This window comes from Panulirus ornatus, chromosome 53 (assembly GCF_036320965.1).
Source record: "Panulirus ornatus isolate Po-2019 chromosome 53, ASM3632096v1, whole genome shotgun sequence".
Taxonomy (NCBI): Eukaryota; Metazoa; Arthropoda; class Malacostraca; order Decapoda; family Palinuridae; genus Panulirus; species Panulirus ornatus.
In genome coordinates this window covers 12,173,073-12,193,198 of record NC_092276.1, presented here as the reverse complement: position 1 = coordinate 12,193,198, position 20,126 = coordinate 12,173,073, and positions in this window count along the sequence as shown.

Sequence of the window (20,126 nt, the reverse complement as noted above, 5' to 3'; positions counted from 1 at the left end):
CACACCACCTCGACCAAAACACCCTATGTCTGCCACTATATCATCAAACACATTAAACAAACCTTTAAAATACTCACTCCATCTCCTTCTCACATCACCACTACTTGTTATCCCCTCCCCATTAGCCCCCTTCACTGAAGTTCCCATTTGTTTCCTTGTCTTACGCAATTTATTTACCTCCTTCCAAAACATCTTTTTATTCTCCCAAAAATTTGATGATACTCTCTCACCCAATCTCTCATTTGCCCTCTTTTTCACCTCTTGCACCTTTCTCTTAACCTCCTTCCTCTTTCTTTTATACATCTCCCACTCATTTGCATTATTCCCCTGCAAAAATCGTCCAAATGCCTCTCTCATCTCTTTCACTAATAATCTTATTTCTTCGTCCCACCACTCACTACCCGTTCTAATCTGCCCACCTCCCACGCTTCTCATACCACAAGCATCTTTTGCGCAAGCCATCACTGCTTCACTAAATACATCCCATTCCTCCCCCACTCCCCTTACCTCCTTTGTTCTGACCTTTTTCCATTCTGTACTCAGTCTCTCCTGGTACTTCCTCACACAAGTCTCCTTCCCAAGCTCACTTACTCTCACCATTCTCTTCGCCCCAACATTCTATCTTCTTTTTGGTAAACAGAGAAGAGGTAGTAAAAGCATTGCAGGAGATGAAAGCCGGCAAGGCAGCGGGTTTGGATGGTATTGCAGTGGAATTTATTAAAAAAAAGGGGTGACTGTATTGTTGACCTGTTGGTAAGGTTATTTAATGTATGTATGATTAATGGTGAGGTGCCTGGGGATTGGCTGAATGCTTGCATAGTGCCATTGTACAAAGGCAAAGGGGATAAGAGTGAGTGCTCAAATTACAGAGGTATAAGTTTGTTGAGTATTCCTGGTAAATTATATGGGAAGGTATTGATTGAGAAGGTGAGGGTATGTACAGAGCATCAGATTGGGGAAGAGCAGTGTGGCTTCAGAAGTGGTAGAGGATGTGTGGATCAGGTGTTTGCTTTGAAGAATGTATGTGAGAAATACATAGAAAATCAAATGGATTTGTATGTAGCATTTATGGATCTGGAGAAGGCATATGATAGAGTTGATAGAGATGCTCTGTGGAAGGTATTAAGAATATATGGTGTGGGAGGCAAGTTGTTAGAAGCAGTGAAAAGTTTTTATCGAGGATGTAAGGCATGTGTACGTGTAGGAAGAGAGGAAAGTGATTGGTTCTCAGTGAATGTAGGTTTGCGGCAGGGGTGTGTGATGTCTCCATGGTTGTTTAACTTGTTTAAGGATGTAGTTGTTAGGGAGGTGAATGCAAGAGTTTTGGAAAGAGAGGCAAGTATGCAGTCTGTTGTGAATGAGAGAGTTTGGGAAGTGAGTCAGTTGTTGTTCGCTGGTGATACAGCGCTGGTGGCCGATCCATGTGAGAAACTGCAGAAGCTGGTGACTGAGTTTGGTAAAGTGTGTGAAAGAAGAAAGTTGAGAGTAAATGTGAATAAGAGCAAGGTTATTAGGTACAGTAGGGTTGAGGATCAAGTCAAATGGGAGATAAGTTTGAAAAAAGAAAAACTGGAGGAAGTGAAGTGTTTTAGATATCTGGGAGTGGATTTGGCAGCGGATGGAACCATGGAAGCGGAAGTGAATCATTGGGAGGGGGCGAAAATTTTGGGAGCCTTGAAGAATGTGTGGAAGTCGAGAACATTATCTCGGAAAGGAAAAATGGGTATTTTTGAAGGAATAGTGGTTCCAACAATGTTGTATGGTTGTGAGGCGTGGGCTATGGATAGAGTTGTGGGCAGGAGGGTGGATGTGCTGGAAATGAGATGTTTGAGGACAATATGTGGTGTGAGGTGGTTTGATCGAGTGAGTAATAATAGTGTAAGAGAGATGTGTGGTAACAAAAAGAGTGTGGTTGAGAGAGCAGAAGAGGGTGTTTTGAAATGGTTTGGTCACATGGAGAGAATGAGTGAGGAAAGATTGATCAAGAGGATATATGTGTCAGAGTTGGAGGGAACGAGGAGAAGTGGGAGACCAAATTGGAGATGGAAAGATGGAGTGAAAAAGATTTTGAGTGATCGTGGACTGAACATGCAGGAGGGTGAAAAGCGTGCAAGGAATAGAGTGAATTGGAACGATGTGGTATACCGGGGTCGACGTGCTATCAGTGGATTGAACAGGGCATGTGAAGCGTCTGGGGTAAACCATGGAAAGTTGTGTGGGGTCTCGATGTAGAAAGGGAGCTGTGGTTTCGGTGCATTATTACATGACAGCTAGAGACTGAATGTGAACGAATGGGGCCTTTGTTGTCTTTCCTAGCGCTACCTCGCACACATGAGAGGGGAGGGGGGCTCTTATTCTATGTGTGGCGAGGTGGCGCTGGGAATAGATAAAGGTAGACAGCATGAATTATGTACATGTGTATATATGTATATGTCTGTGTGTGTATATATATGTGTACATTGAGATGTATAGATATGTACTTTTGCGTGGGTGGACGTGTATGTATATACATGTGTATGTGGGTGGGTTGGGCCATTTCTTTCGTCTGTTTCCTTGCGCTACCTCGCTAACGCGAGAGACAGAGACAAAGTCTCCCGCGTTAGCAAGGTAGAGCAAGGAAACACACAAGGAATGGCCCCACCCATACACATAAACGCCTCAACTCGCACATGTACATTCAGATACATTTCACCGTATACCTACATATATATAAACACTAACATATACATGTATACACATGTACATATCAATAGTTGCTGCCTTCATCCTTTCTCGTCGCCACCCCACCACAAACGAAAGACACCCCCCCTTCTCCTCCTCCTCCAGCGAGGCAGCGCCAGGATCAGACAAAGAAGGCCACATTGGTTTACACTGAGTCTCTAGTTGTCATGTGTAATGCAATGAAACCACAGTTCCCTATCCACACCCAGGCCCCACAGACCTTTCCATTGTTTATCACAGACGCTTCACATGCCCTGGTTCAATCCACTGACTGCACGTCGTCCCCGGTATACCACATCGTTCCAATTCACTGTATTTCTCGCACGCCTTTCACCCTCTTGCTTGTTTAGGCCCCGATACATCCCTTGGGATTAGGGAGAAAGAATACTTTCCACATTTTCCTTGCGTGTCGTTGATAGCGACCAAACGGCGAAGGAGCTGGGGTTGGAAATCCTCCTTTCCAGTTTTATTATGCCAAAAGAAGGGAAATAGATGGGGGCCACGTGAGGAGTTCTCCCTATAAGGATCATTCAGCTTTTTTTTAATTGTACCTCGATAACGCGGGAAATACTGTGTATATACATGTAACCATAACGGTCCAAAGAAAGCTGATAGCTGCAACTTTTAAGGATATTGAAAATAGCAATGGTAATCCAGCAAAGGATGTAAAGTCTGTGTTAGTCAAATACATACTTCCTCATCAAGTGATTCTCGCCTTGCCACCCTTGCCAAACAGCTGTAATACCCCTTTCTTTACATAGAAAACTACTGACCACTACCTGCCAGTAAACATCCGTCGTTTCTGTTTATTTCATTCTATGCAACCACACAGTGCAAGGTCAGACTTCAAAGCCATATACCTTTTGATCACGAAGCTATGCAATTAGTAACAGGATAATTAGATAATGTTTCGCACTAAACCGGCAGCCAAACATTTATCCTTTTACTATGACGTAAAACTCCGTTTTCTGCCGCAATGCAGGTAAACTCTGAAGAGGAGGAACTATTGAATATGTATATATATATATATATATATATATATATATATATATATATATATATATATATATATATATATATATATGTATATATTTGGAGGAAAGATCAGAAGTAGCTTTAGGGTCACCGGTAGAGTTAATTAGGACCTGTAATGGGCAAGACGGTGGTTAATGAACTGAGAGCAGCTAAAATGTCTACCCGGGCAACCATACCCGTCATTTGTTGAGAGGACACAGTCGTGCCACCTTTTGAGAAGAAAGATTCCTCACGGATAGGACCTGCTCCTCCAGCACCGTCTCCATTTGGGGGTTAAACACTCCTCGTATAGTACCTGCTCCTCCAACACCGTCTACATTTAGGAGATAACATGACTCCCCTTTTAGTCGCCTTCTACGACACGCAGGGAATACGTGGGAAGTATTCTCTCCATGTGCCCAAACCATTTCAAAACACCCTCTTGTGCTCTCTCAATCACGCTATTTTTATTTCCACACATCTCTCTTACCCTTACGTTACTTACTCGATCAAACCACCTCACACCACACATTGTCCTCAAACATCTCATTTCCAGCACATCCATCCTCCTGCGCACAACTCTATCCATAGCCCACGAAACGCAACCATACAACATTGTTGGAACCACTATTCCTTCAAACATACCCATTTTTGCTTTCCGAGATAATGTTCTCGACTTCCACACATTCTTCAAGGCTCCCAGGATTTTCATCCCCTCCCCCACCCTATGATCCACTTCCGCTTCCATGGTTCCATCCGCTGCCAGATCCACTCCCAGATATCTAAAACACTTTATTTCCTCCAGTTTTTCTCCATTCAAACTTACCTCCCAATTGACTTGACCCTCAACCCTACAGTACCTAATAACCTTGCTCTTATTCACATTTACTCTTAACTTTCTTCTTTCACACACTTTACCAAACTCAGTCACCAGCTTCTGCAGTTTCTCACATGAATCAGCCACCAGCGCTGTATCATCAGCGAACAACAACTGACTCACTTCCCAAGCTCTCTCATCCCCAACAGACTTCATACTTGCCCCTCTTTCCAAAACTCTTGCATTCACCTCCCTAACAACCCCATCCATAAACAAATTAAACAACCATGGAAACATCACACACCCCTGCCGCAAACCTACATTCACTGAGAACCAATCACTTTCCTCTCTTCCTACACGTACACATGCCTTACATCCTCGATATATATATGAATATATATATATATATATATATATATATATATATATATATATATATATATATATATATATATATATATATATAAATATACAAAATCTTTTTTATTTAAAATTATGCTTATTCGCTGTTTCCCGCGTTAGCAAGGTAGCGCAAGGAAACAGACAAAAGAATGGCCCAACCCACCCACATACACATGTATATAAATAAACGTCGACACATGCATATATACATACCCATACATTTCAACGAGTACATACATATACATACACAGCCATATACAAATATACATATATACATATTTATATTTGCCGCCATCAACCATTCTCGTCGCCACCCCACCACACATGAAATGGCATCCCCTTCCCCCGCGCGGGCGCGAAGTAGCACTAGGAAAACAACAAAGGCCATATTCGTTCACACTCAGTCTCTAGCTGTCATGTGTAATGCACCGAAACCACAGCTCCCTTTCCACATCCAGGCCCTACAAAATTTTCCATGGCTTACCCCAGACGCTTCACATGCCCTGGGTCAACAACCCATTGACAGCAAGTCGACCATGGTATACCACATTGTTCCAATTCACTCTATTCCATGCACACCTTTCACCCACCTGTATGCTCAGGCCCCGAACACTCAAAATCTTTTTTACTCCATCTTTCCACCTCCAATTTGGTCTCCCACTTGTCCTCGTTCCTTCTATCTCTGACACATATATCCTCTTTGTCAATCTTTTCTCACTCTTTCTCTCCATGTGACAAAACCATTTCAATACACCCTCTTCTGCTCTCTCAACCACACACTTTTATATTACCACACATCTCTTACCCTTTCATTACTTACTCGATCAAACCACCTCACACCACATATTGTCCTCAAACATCTCATTTCTAGCACATCCACCCTCCTCCTCACAACCCTGTCTATAGCCCATGCCTCGTAAGCATTTAACATTGTTGGAACCAATATTCCTTCAAATACACCCTTTTTTCATCTCCGAGTTAATGTTCTCGCCTTCCACACATTCTTCAACGCTCCCCGAACCTTCACCCCTCCCCCGCCCTGTGACTCACTTCCGCTTCCATGGTTCCATCCGCTCCTAAACCACTCATAGATATCTAAAACACTTCACTTCCTCCAGTTTTTCTCCATTCAAACTTACCTCCCAATTTACTTGTCCCTCAACCCTACTGAAATATTTAACCTTGCTGTTATTCACATTTACTCTCAGCGTTTTTCTTTCACACACTTTACAAAACTCATTCACTAACTTCTGCAGTTTCTCATCCGAATCAGCCACCAGCGCTGTATCATCAGCGAACAACAACAGGCTCACTTCCCAAGCCCTCTCATCCACAGCAGATTGCATGCTTGCCCCTCTCTCCAAAACTCTTGCATTCACCTCCGTAAAAACCCCCTCCATAAACAATTTAAACAACCATGGAGACATTACGCACCCTTGCCGCAAACCGATATTCTCTGGAAACCAACCACGTTATCCTCTTCCTACTCGTGCATGTGCTCTACATCCTCAAGAAAAAGTTTACACTATTTCTAACAACTTACCTCTCGCACCATATTCACTTTTTACCTTCCACGGAACATCTCTATCAAATCTATCATATGCCTTCTCCAAATCCAGAAATGCTACATATAAATCCACCTGCTTTTCCAAGTATTTCTTATATACATTCTTCAAAGCAAACAACACTTGATCCACACATCCTCTACCACTTCTGAAACCACACTGCTCTTCCCAAGTCTGATGCTCTGTACATGCCATCACTCTCTCAATCAATACCCTCCTATATAATTTACCAGGAATACTCAACAAACTTATGCCTTTGTAATTTGAACACTCACCTTCATCCCCTTCGTCTATGTACAATGACACTATAAATGCATTCCGCCAATGCTCAGGCACTTCACCATGAACCAAGCATACAGTGAATATCCTCACCAACCAGTCAACAACACAGTCACCTCCTGTTTTACTATATTCCAGTGCAATACCATCCAAACCTGCTGCCTTACCGGCTTTCATCTTCGGCAAAGTTTGACTATCTCTTCTCTGTTTACCAAATCATTCTTCCTGACCCTCTTACTTTGCACAACACCTTGACCAAAACACCCTATATCTGCCACTCTATCATCAAACGCATTCAACAAACTTCAACATAATCACTCCATCTTCTTACTTAAACACTACTTGTAATTACTTCACCATTTACCCCCTTCAACGATGTTCCCATTTGTTCTCTTGTCTCACGCACTTTATTTAACTCCTTCTAAAGCATCTTTTTATTCTCCCTGAAACATAATGATTCTCTCTCACCCCAAATCTCACTTGCCGTCTTTTTCACCTCTTCCACCTTCCTCTTTACCTCTTCCCTCTTTCTTTTATACATCTCTCAGTCATTTGCACTATTTCCCTGCAAAAGTCGTCCAAACGTCTCTCCCTTCTCTATCACTAACAATCTTACTTCTTCATTCCACCACTCACTACCCTATATAATCTTCCCACCTCCCGACTTTCTCACGCCACAAGCATCTTTTGCGCAAGCAGTCACTGCTTCCCTAAATGTATCCCATTCCTCCCCCACTCCCATTAAGTCAATTGCTCTTATCTTTTACAATTCTGCACTCAATTTCTCCTGGTACTTACTCACACAAGTCTCCTTTCCAGGGTCACTTATTCTTAACACTCTCTTCACCCCAACATTCTCTTTTCTTTTCTGAAAACGTCTACATATCTTCACTATCACCTCCAGAACATAATGATCAGACAGCCCTCCACACACAGAAACATCCAAAAGTCTCTCTTTCGCGCGACTATCAATTAACACGTAATCTAATAACGGTCTCTGGCCATCTGTCCTGCTGATATACGTATACTTATGTATATCTCTATTTTGAAGCCAGGTATTCCCATTCACAAGACCTCTTTCAGCACACAGATCTACAAGCTCCTCACTATATCCATTTACAATACTGAACACCCCATGGACACCAATTATAACCTCAACTGCCACATTACTAACCTTTGCATTCAAATCACCAATCAATATAACCCAGTCTCGTGCATCAAAGCTGCTAGATTACTCAATCACCTGCTCCCAAAACACTTGCCTCTCACGATCTTACTTCTCATGACCAGGTGCATAAGAACCAATAATTACCCATCTCGCTCCATCCACTTTCAGTTTTACCCATATCAATCTAGAGTTTGCTTTCTTACATTTTATCACATACTCCCACAACTGCATCAGGAGCAGTGCTGTTCCTTCCTCTGCTCTTGTCCTCCCATCAACCCATGATTTTACTCCCAAGACATTCTCAAACCACTCTTCCCATTTACCATTGAGCTTTGTTTCACTCAGAGACAAAAGATTCAGGTTCTTTTCCTCAAGCATACTTCCCATCTCTCCTTATTGCACATCTTGATTATATCCACACACATTTAGACACCCAAATCTGATACGTCAATGAGGATAGCATTGCCCGCAAGACTCGTTCTTCTGTTCCCCTTTTAGAAAGTTAGAATATAAAGATGGGAAGGTTTGTAGCCACCCCACTTCCGTCACATTTAGTCACTACTGAAAACGGGCGAAATGCGTGGGAAGTATCCCTTCCTCCCTATCCCCCTATATATATATATATATATATGTATGTATCTGTATATATATATATATATATATATATATATATATATATATATATATATATATATATATATATATATATATATATATATATATATATATATATACATATATATATATATATATTTATATATATATATATATATATATATATATATATATATATATATATATATATATATATATATATGTATATATATATATATATATATATATATATATATATATATATATATATATATATATATATATATATATATATATTTATATATATATATATATATATATATATATATATATATATATATATATATATATATATATATATATATATATATATATATATATATATATATATATATATATATATCAGCCACCAGCCCAGTATCATCAGCGAACAACAACTGACTCACTTCCCAAGCTCTCTCATCCACAACAGACTTCAAACTTGCCCATCTTTCCAAAACTCTTGCATTCACCTCCCTAACAACCCCATCCATAAACAAATTAAACAACAATGGAGACATCACACACCCCTGCCGCAAACCTACATTCCCTGAGAAACAATCACTTTCCTCTCTTCCTACACGTACACATGCCTTACATCCTCGATAAAAACTTTTCACTGCTTCTAACAACTTGCCTCCCACACCATATATTCTTAATACCTTCCAGAGAGCATCTCTATCAACTCTGATTCATGTGAAAAACTGCAGAAGCTGGTGACTGAGTTTGGTAAAGTGTGTGAAAGAAGAAACTTAAGAGTAAATGTGAATAAGAGCAAGGTTATTAGGTACAGTAGGATTGAGGGTCAAGTCAATTGGGAGGTAAGTTTGAATGGGGAAAAACTGGAGGAAGTAAAGTGTTTTAGATATCTGGGAGTGGATCTGGCAGCGGATGGAACCATGGAAGCGGAAGTGAATCATAGGGTGGGGGAGGCGGCGAAAATCCTAGGAGACTTGAAGAATGTTTGGAAGTCGAGAACATTATCTCGGAAAGCAAAAAATGGGTATGTTTGAAGGAATAGTGGTTCCAACAATGTTATATTGTTGCGAGGCGTGGGCTATGGATAGATTTGTGCGTAGGAGGATGGATGTGCTGGAAATGAGATGTTTCCGGACAATATGTGGTGTGAGGTGGTTTGATCGAGTAAGTAATGTAAGAGTAAGAGAGATGTGTGGAAATAAAAAGAGCGTGGTTGAGAGAGCAGAAGAGGGTGTTTTGAAATAGTTTGGGCACATGGAGAGAATGAGTGAGGAAAGATTGACCAAGAGGATATATGTGTCTGAGGTGGAGGGAACGAGAAAAAGTGGGAGACCAAATTGGAGGTGGAACGATAGAGTGAAAAAGATTTTGAGTGATCGGGGCCTGAACATGCAGGATGGTGATAAGCGGGAAAGGAATAGAGTGAATTGGATCAATGTGGTATACCGGGGTCGACGTACTTTCAATGGATTGAATCAGGGCATGTGAAGCGTCTGGGGTAAACCATGGAAAGTTGTGTGGGGCCTGGATGTGGAAAGGGAGCTGTGGCTTCGGGCATTATTACATGACAGCTAGAGACTGAGTGTGATGGAATGGGGCCTTTGGTGTCTTTTCCTAGCGCTACCTCGCACACATGAGGGGGGGAGGGGGATGTTATTCCATGTGTGGCGAGGTAGCGATGGGTATAAATAAAGGCAGACAGTATGAATTGTGTACATGTGTATATATGTATATGTCTGTGTGTGTATATATATGTGTACATTGAGATGCATAGGTATGTATATTTCCTTGTGTGGAGGTGTATATATATACATGTGTATGTGGGTGGGTTGGGCCATTTCTTTCGTCTGTTTTATTGCGCTACCTCGCAAACGGGGGAGACAACGACAAAGGTAAATGAATAGATAATAAATATATATATATATATATATATATATATATATATATATATATATATATATATATATATATATATATATATATATATATATATATATATATATATATATTTATATATATATACATATATATATATATATATATATATATATATATATATATATATATATATATATATATATATATATATATATATATATATATATATAGATAGATAGATAGATAGATAGATAGATAGATAGATATATGTATATGTATATATATATTTCTTTTTCTTTTTTTGCTTTGTCGCTGTCTCCCGCGTTTGCGAGGTAGCGCAAGGAAACAGACGAAAGAAATGGCCCAACCCACCCCCATACACATGCACATACATACGTCCACACACGCAAATATACATACCTACACAGCTTTCCATGGTTTACCCCAGACGCTTCATATGCCCTGATTCAATCCACTGACAGCACGTCAACCCCGGTATACCACATCGCTCCAATTCACTCTATTCCTTGCCCTCCTTTCACCCTCCTGAATGTTCAGGCCCCGATCACACAAAATCTTTTTCACTCCATCTTTCCACCTCCAATTTGGTCTCCCTCTTCTCCTCGTTCCCTCCACCTCCGACACATATATCCTCTTGGTCAATCTTTCCTCACTCATTCTCTCCATGTGCCCAAACCATTTCAAAACACCCTCTTCTGCTCTCTCAACCACGCTCTTTTTATTTCCACACATCTCTCTTACCCTTACGTTACTTACTCGATCAAACCACCTCACACCACACATTGTCCTCAAACATCTCATTTCCAGCACATTCATCCTCCTGCGCACCACTCTATCCATAGCCCACGCCTCGCAACCATACAACATTGTTGGAACCACTATTCCTTCAAACATACCCATTTTTGCTTTCCGAGATAATGTTCACGACTTCCACACATTCTTCAAGGCTCCTAGAATTTTCGCCCCCTCCCCCATCCTTTTATCCACTTCCGCTTCCATTGTTCCATCCGCTGCCAGATCCACTCCCAGATATCTAAAACACTTTACTTCCTCCAGTTTTTCTCCATTCAAACTCACCTCCCAATTGACTTGACCCTCAACTCTACTGTACCTAATAACCTTGCTCTTATTCACATTTACTCTTAACTTTCTTCTTTCACACACTTTACCAAGCTCAGTCACCAGCTTCTGCATTTTCTCACATGAATCAGCCACCAGCGCTGTATCATCAGCGAACAACAACTGACTCACTTCCCAAGCTCTCTAATCCCCAACAGACTTCATACTTGCCCATCTTTCCAAAACTCTTGCATTCACCTCCCTAACAACCCACCCATAAACAAATTAAACAACCATGGAGACATCACACACCCCTGCCGCAAACCTACATTCACCGAGAATCAATCACTTTCCTCTCTTCCTACACGTACACATGCCTTACATCCTCGATAAAAACTTTTCACTGCTTCTAACAACTTGCCTCCCACACCATATATTCTTAATACCTTCCACAGAGCATCTCTATCAACTCTATCGTATGCCTTCTCCAGATCCATAAATGCTACATACATATCCATTTGCTTTTCTAAGTATTTCTCACACACATTCTTCAAAGCAAACACCTGATCCACACATCCTCTACCACTTCTGAAACCACACTGCTCTTCCCCAATCTGATGCTCTGTACATGCCTTCACCCTCTCAATCAATACCCTCCCATATAATTTACCAGGAATACTCAACAAACTTATACCTCTGTAATTTGAGCACTCACTCTTATCCCCTTTGCCTTTGTACAATGGCACTTCTGCACGCATTCCGCCAATCCTCAGGCACCTCACCATGAGTCATACATACATTAAATAACCTTACCAACCAGTCAACAATACAGTCACCCCCTTTTTTAATAAATTCCACTGCAATACCATCCAAACCTGCTGCCTTTGCCGGCTTTCATCTTCCGCAAAGCTTTTACTACCTCTTCTCAGTTTACCAAATCATTTTCCCTAACCCTCTCACTTTGCACACCACCTCGACCAAAACACCCTATATCTGCCACTCTATCATCAAACACATTCAACAAACCTTCAAAATACTACCTCCATCTCCTTCTCACATCACCACTACTTGTTATCACCTCCCCATTTGCGCCCTTCACTGAAGTTCCCATTTGCTCCCTTGTATATATATATATATATATATATATATATATATATATATATATATATATATATATATATATATATTTTTTATGTGTATTATACTTTGTCGCTGTCTCCCGCGTTTGCGAGGTAGCGCAAGGAAACAGACGAAAGAAATGGCCCAACCCCCCCCATACACATGTATATACATACGTCCACACTCGTAAATATACATACCTACACAGCTTTCCATGGCTTATCCCAGACGCTTCACATGCCTTGATTCAATCCACTGACAGCACGTCAACCCCGGTATACCACATCGCTCCAATTCACTCTATTCCTTGCCCTCCTTTCACCCTCCTGCATTTTCAGGCCCCGATCACACAAAATCTTTTTCACTCCATCTTTCCACCTCCAATTTGGTCTCCCTGTTCTCCTTGTTCCCTCCACCTCCGACACATATATCCTCTTGGTCAATCTTTCCTCACTCATCCTCTCCATGTGCCCAAACCACTTCAAAACACCCTCTTCTGCTCTATCAACCACGCTCTTTTTATTTCCACACATCTCTCTTACCCTTACGTTACTCACTCGATCAACCCACCTCACACCACACATTGTCCTCAAACATCTCATTTCCAGCACATCCATCCTCCTGCGCACAACTCTATCCATAGCCCACGCCTCGCAACCATACAACATTGTTGGAACCACTATTCCTTCAAACATACCCATTTTTGCTTTCCGAGATAATGCTCTCGACTTCCACACATTCTTCAAGGCCCCCAGAATTTTTGCCCCCTACCCCACCCTATGATCCATTTCCGCTTCCATGGTTCCATCCGCTGCCAGATTCACTCCCAGATATCTAAAACACTTCACTTCCTCCAGTTTTTCTCCATTCAAACTCACCTCCCAATATATATATATATATATATATATATATATATATATATATATATATATATATATATATATATATATATATATATATATATATATATATATATATATATATATATATATACATATATATATGTATATATATATATATATATATATATATATATATATATATATATATATATATATATATATATATATATATATATATATATATATATATATATATATATACATATATATATATATTTTTTTTTTTATACTTTGTCGCTGTCTCCCGCGTTTGCGAGGTAGCGCAAGGAAACAGACGAAAGAAATGGCCCAACCCCCCCCCATACACATGTATATACATACGTCCACACACGCACATATACATACCTACACAGCTTTCCATGGTTTACCCCAGACGCTTCACATGTCTTGATTCAATCCACTGACAGCACGTCAACCCCGGTATACCACATTGCTTCAATTCACTCTATTCCTTGCCCTCCTTTCACCCTCCTGCAAGTTCAGGCCCCGATCACACAAAATCTTTTTCACTCCATCTTTCCACCTCCAATTTGGTCTCCCTATTCTCCTCGTTCCCTCCACCTCCGACACATATATCCTCTTGGTCAACCTTTCCTCACTCATTCTCTCCATGTGCCCAAACCATTTCAAAACACCCTCTTCTGCTCTCTCAACCACGCTCTTTTTATTTCCACACATCTCTCTCACCCTTACGTTTCTTACTCGATCAAACCACCTCACACCACACATTGTCCTCAGACATCTCATTTCCAGCACATCCATCCTCCAGCGCACAACTCTATCCATAGCCCACGCCTCGCAACCATACAACATTGTTGGAACCACTATTCCTTCAAACATACCCATTTTTGCTTTCCGAGATAATGTTCTCGACTTCCACACATTCTTCAAGGCTCCCAGAATTTCCGCCCCCTCCCCCATCCTATGGTCCAATTCTGCTTCCATGGTTCCATCCGCTGACAGATCCACTCCCAGATATCTAAAACACTTCACTTCCTCCAGTTTTTCTCCATTCAAACTCACCTCCCAATTTACTTGACCCTCAACCCTACTGTACCTAATGACCTTGCTCTTATTCACATTTACTCTTAACTTTCTTCTTCCACACACTTTACCAAACTCCGTCACCAGCTTCTGCAGTTTCTCACATGAATCAGCCACCAGCGCTCTATCATCAGCGAACAACAACTGACTCACTTCCCAAGCTCTCTCATCCGCAACAGACTTCATACTTGCCCCTCTTTCCAAAACTCTTGCCTTTACCTCCCTAACAACCCCATCCATAAACAAATCAAACAACCATGGAGACATCACACACCCCTGCCGCAAACCTACATTCACTGAGAACCAATCACTTTCCTCTCTTCCTACACGTACACATGCCTTACATCCTCGATAAAAACTTTTCACTGCTTCTAACAACTTGCCTCCCACACCATATATTCTTAATACCTTCCACAGAGCATCTCTATCAACTCTATCATATGCCTTCTCCAGATCCATAAATGCTACATACAAATCCATTTGCTTTTCTAAGTATTTCTCACATACATTCTTCAAAGCAAACACCTGATCCACACATCCTCTACCACTTCTGAAACCACACTGCTCTTCCCCAATCTGATGCTCTGTACATGCCTTCACACTCTCAATCAATACCCTCCCATACAATTTACCAGGAATACTCAACAAACTTATACCTCTGTAATTTGAGCACTCACTCTTATCCCCTTTTCCTTTGTACAATGGCACTATGCACGCATTCCTCCAATCCTCAGGCACCTCACCATGAGTCATACATACATTAGATAACCTTACCAACCAGTCAACAATATATATATATATGTATATATATATATATATATGTATATTTATATTTATTTATTTTGCTTTGTCGCTGTCTCCCGCGTTAGAGAGGTAGCGCAAGGAAACAGGCGAAAGAATGGCCCAACCCGCCCACATACACATGTATATACATACACGTCCACACACGCAAATATACATAACTTATACATCTCAATGTTCACATATATATACACACACAGACATATACATATATACACGTGTACTGATTCATACTTTCTGCCTTTATTTGTTCCCATCGCCACCTTGCCACAAGTGGAATAACAACCCCCTCCCCCCTCATGTGTGCAAGGTAGCGCTAGGAAAAGACACCAAAGGCCCAATTCGTTCACACTCAGTCTCTAGATGTCATGTAATAATGCAACGAAACCGCAGCTCCCTTTCCACATCCAGGACCCACACAACTTTTCATGTTTACCCCAGACGCTTCACATGTTTTGGTTCAATCCATTGACAGCACGTCGACCCCGGTATACCACATGGTTCCAATTCACTCTATTCCTCGCACGCCTTTCTCCCTCCTGCATGTTCAGGCCCCGATCACTCAAAATCTTTTTTACTCCATCTTTCCACCTACAATTTGGTCTCCCACTTCTCCTCGTTCCCTCCACCTCCGATACATATATCATAGTGGTCAATCTTTCCTCACTCATTCTCTCCATGAGACCAAACCATTTCAAAACACCCTCTTCTGCTCTCTCAACCACACTCTTTTCATTACCACACATCTTTCTTACCCTTACATTACTTACTCGATCAAACCACCTCACACCACATATTGTCCTCAAACATCTCATTTCCAGCACATCCACCCTTCTGCGCACAACTCTATCCATAGCCCACGCCTCGCAACCATACAACATTGTTGGAACCACTATTCCTTCAAACATACAAATTTTTGCTTTTCGAGATAATGTTCTCGACTTGCAAATATTCTTCAAGGCTCCCAGAATTTTCGCCCCCTCCCTCACCCTATGATTCACTTCTGCTTCCATGGTTCCATCCGCTGCCAGATCCACTCCCAGATATCTAAAACACTTTACTTCCAACAGTTTTTCTCCATTCAAACTTACCACCCAATTGAATTGACCCTCAACCCTACTGTACCTAATAACCTTGCTCTTATTCACATTTACTCTTAACTTTCTTCTTTCACACACATTACCAAACTCATTCACCAGCTTTTGCAGTTTCTTACATGAATCAGCCACCAGCGTTGTATCATCAGCAAACAACAACTGACTCACTTCCCAAGCTCTCTCATCCAGAACAGACTGCATACTTGCCCCTCTTTTCAAAATTCTTGCATTCACCTCTCTAACAACACCATCCATAAACAAATTAAACAACCATGGAGACATCACACACCCCTGCCTCAAACCTACATTCACTGAGAACCAATCACTTTCCTCTCTTCCTACACGTACAAATGCCTTACATCCTCGATAAAAACTTTTTACTGCTTCTAACAACTTGTCTTCCACACCATATATTCTTAAAACCTTCCGAAGAGCATCTCTATCAACTCTATCATATGCCTTCTCCAGATCCATAAATGCTACATACAAATCCATTTGCTTTTCTAAGTATTTCTCACATATATTCTTCAAAGCAAACACCTGATCCACACATCCTCTACCACTTCTGAAACCACACTGCTCTTCCCCAATCTGATGCTCTGTACATGCCTTCACCCTCTCAATGAATACCCTCCAATATAATTTGCCAGGAATACTCAAGAAACTTATACCTCTGTAATTTGAGCACTCACTCTTATCCCCTTTGCCTTTGTACAATGGCACTATGCACGCATTCCGCCAATCCTCAGGCACCTCACCATGAATCATACATACATTGAATAACCTTACCAACCAGTCAATAATACAGTCACCCCCTTTTTTTAATAAAGTCCACTGCAATACCATCCAAACCTGCTGCCTTGCCGGCTTTCATCTTCCGTAAAGCTTTTACTACCTCTTCTCTATTTACCAAATCATTTTCCCGAACCCTCTCACTTTGCACACCACCTCGACCAAAACACCCTATATCTGCCACTCTGTCATCAAACACATTCAACAAACCTTCAAAATACTCACTCCATCTCCTTCTCAGATCACCACTACTTGTTATCATCTCCCCATTAGCCCCCTTTCACTGAAGTTCCCATTTGCTCCCTTGTCTTACGCACTTTATTTACCTCCTTCCAAAACATCTTTTTATTCTCCCTAAAATTTAATGATACTCTCTCACTTCAACCCTCATTTGCCCTCTTTTTCACCTCTTGCACCTTTCTCTTGAACTCTTGCCGCTTTCTTTTAAACCTCTCCCACTCATTTGCATTTTTTCCCTGCAAAAATCATCCAAATGCCTCCCTCTTCTCTTTCACTAATAATCTTACTTCTTCATCCCACCACTCACTACCTTTTCTAATCAACCCACTTCCCACGCTTCTCATGCCACAGGCGTCTTTTGCGCAAGCCATCACTGCTTCCCTAAATAAATCCCATTCTTCCCCCACTCCCCTTACCTCCTTTGTTCTCACCTTTTTCCATTCTGTACTCAGCCTCTCCTGGTACTTCCTCACACAAGTCTCCTTCCCAAGCTCACTTACTCTCACCACTCTCTTCACCCCAACATTCTCTCTTCTTTTTCTGAAAACCCCCACAAATCTTCACCTTCCCCTACACAAGATAATGATCAGACATCCCTCCAGTTGCGTCTCTTAGCACATTAACATCCAAAAGTCTCTCTTTCGTGCGTTTATATATTAACACGTAATCCAATACCGCTCTCTGGCCATCTCTCCTACTCACATGCGTATACTTATGTATATCTCGCTTTTTAAACCAGGTATTCCCAATCATCAGTCCTTTTTCAACACAAAAATCTACAAGATCTTTACCATTTCCATTTACAACACTGAACACTCCATGTATACGAATTATTCCCTCAACTGCCACATTACTCACCTTTGCATTCAAATCACCCATCACTATAACCCGGTCTTTTGTATCAAAACCACTAACACACTCATTCAGCTGCTCCCAAAACACTTGCCTCTCATGATCTTTCTTCTCATGCCCAGGTGCATATGCACCAATAATCACCCATCTCTCTCCATCCACTTTCAGTTTTACACATATTAATCTAGAATTTACTTTTTTACACTCTATCACATACTCCCACAACTCCTGATTCAGGAGTAGTGCTACTCCTTCCCTTGCTCTTGTCCTCTCACTAACCACTGACTTTACTCCCAAGACATTCCCAAACCACTCTTCCCCTTTACCCTTGAGCTTCGTTTCACTCAGAGCCAAATCATCCATGGTCCTTTCCTCAAACATACTACCCATCTCCCCTTTTTTCTCATCTTGGTTACATCCACACACATTTAGATACCCCAATCTGAGCCTTCGAGGAGGATGAGCACTCCCCGCGTGACTCCTTCTTCTGCTTCCCCTTTTAGAAAGTTAAAATACAAGGAGGGGAGGGTTTCTGGACCCCACTCCCGTCCCCTTTAGTCGCCTTCTACGACACGTGAGGAATGCGTGGGAAGTATTCTTTCTCCCCTATCCCCAGGGATATATATATATATATATATATATATATATGTATATATATATATATATATATATATATATATATATATATATATATATATATATATATATATATATATATATATATATATATATATATATATATATATATATATATATATATATATATATACATATATATATATATATATATATATATATATATATATATATATATATATATATATATATATATATATATATATATATATATATATATATATATATATATACTGAAAAAGGACTGGTGATTGGGAATACCTGGTTGAAAAAGCGAAATATACATAAGTATACTTATGTAAGTAGGAGAGATGGCCAGAGAGCGTTATTGGATTACGTGTTAATTGACAGGCGCGCGAAAGAGAGACTTTTGGATGTTAATGTGCAGAGAGGTGCAGCTGGAGAGATGTCTGATCATTATCTTGTGGACGCTAAGGTGAAGATTTGTATGGGTTTTCAAAAAAGAAGAGTGAATGTTGGGTTGAAGAGGGTGGTGAGAGTAAGTGAGCTTGGGAAGGAGACTTGTGTGAGGATGTACCAGGAGAGACTGAGTACAGAATGGAAAAAGGTTAGAACAATGGAAGTAAGGGGAGTGGGGAGGAATGGGATGTATTTAGGGAAGCAGTGATGGCTTGCGCAAAAGATGCTTGTGGCATGAGAAGAGTGGGAGGTGGGTTGATTAGAAAGGGTAGTGAGTGGTGGGATGAAGAAGTAAGATTACAAGTGAGAGAAGAGAGAGGCATTTGGACGATTTTTGCAGGGATAAAGGCAATTGAGTGGGAGATGTATAAAAGAAAGATACAGGAGGTGAAGAGAAAGGTGCAAGAGGTGAAAAAGAGGGCAAATAAGAGTTGGGATGAGAGAGTATCATTAAATTTTAGGGAGAATAAAAAGATGTTTTGGAAGGAGGTAATTAAAGTGCGTAAGACAAGGGAGCAAATGGGAACTTCAGTGAAGGGCGCAAATGGGGAGGTGATAACAAGTAGTGGTGATCTGAGAAGGAGATGGAGTGAGTATTTTGAAGGTTTGTTGAATGTGTTTGATGATAGAGTGGCAGATATAGTGTGTTTTGGTCGAGGCGGTGTGCAAAGTGAGGGGGTTAGGGAA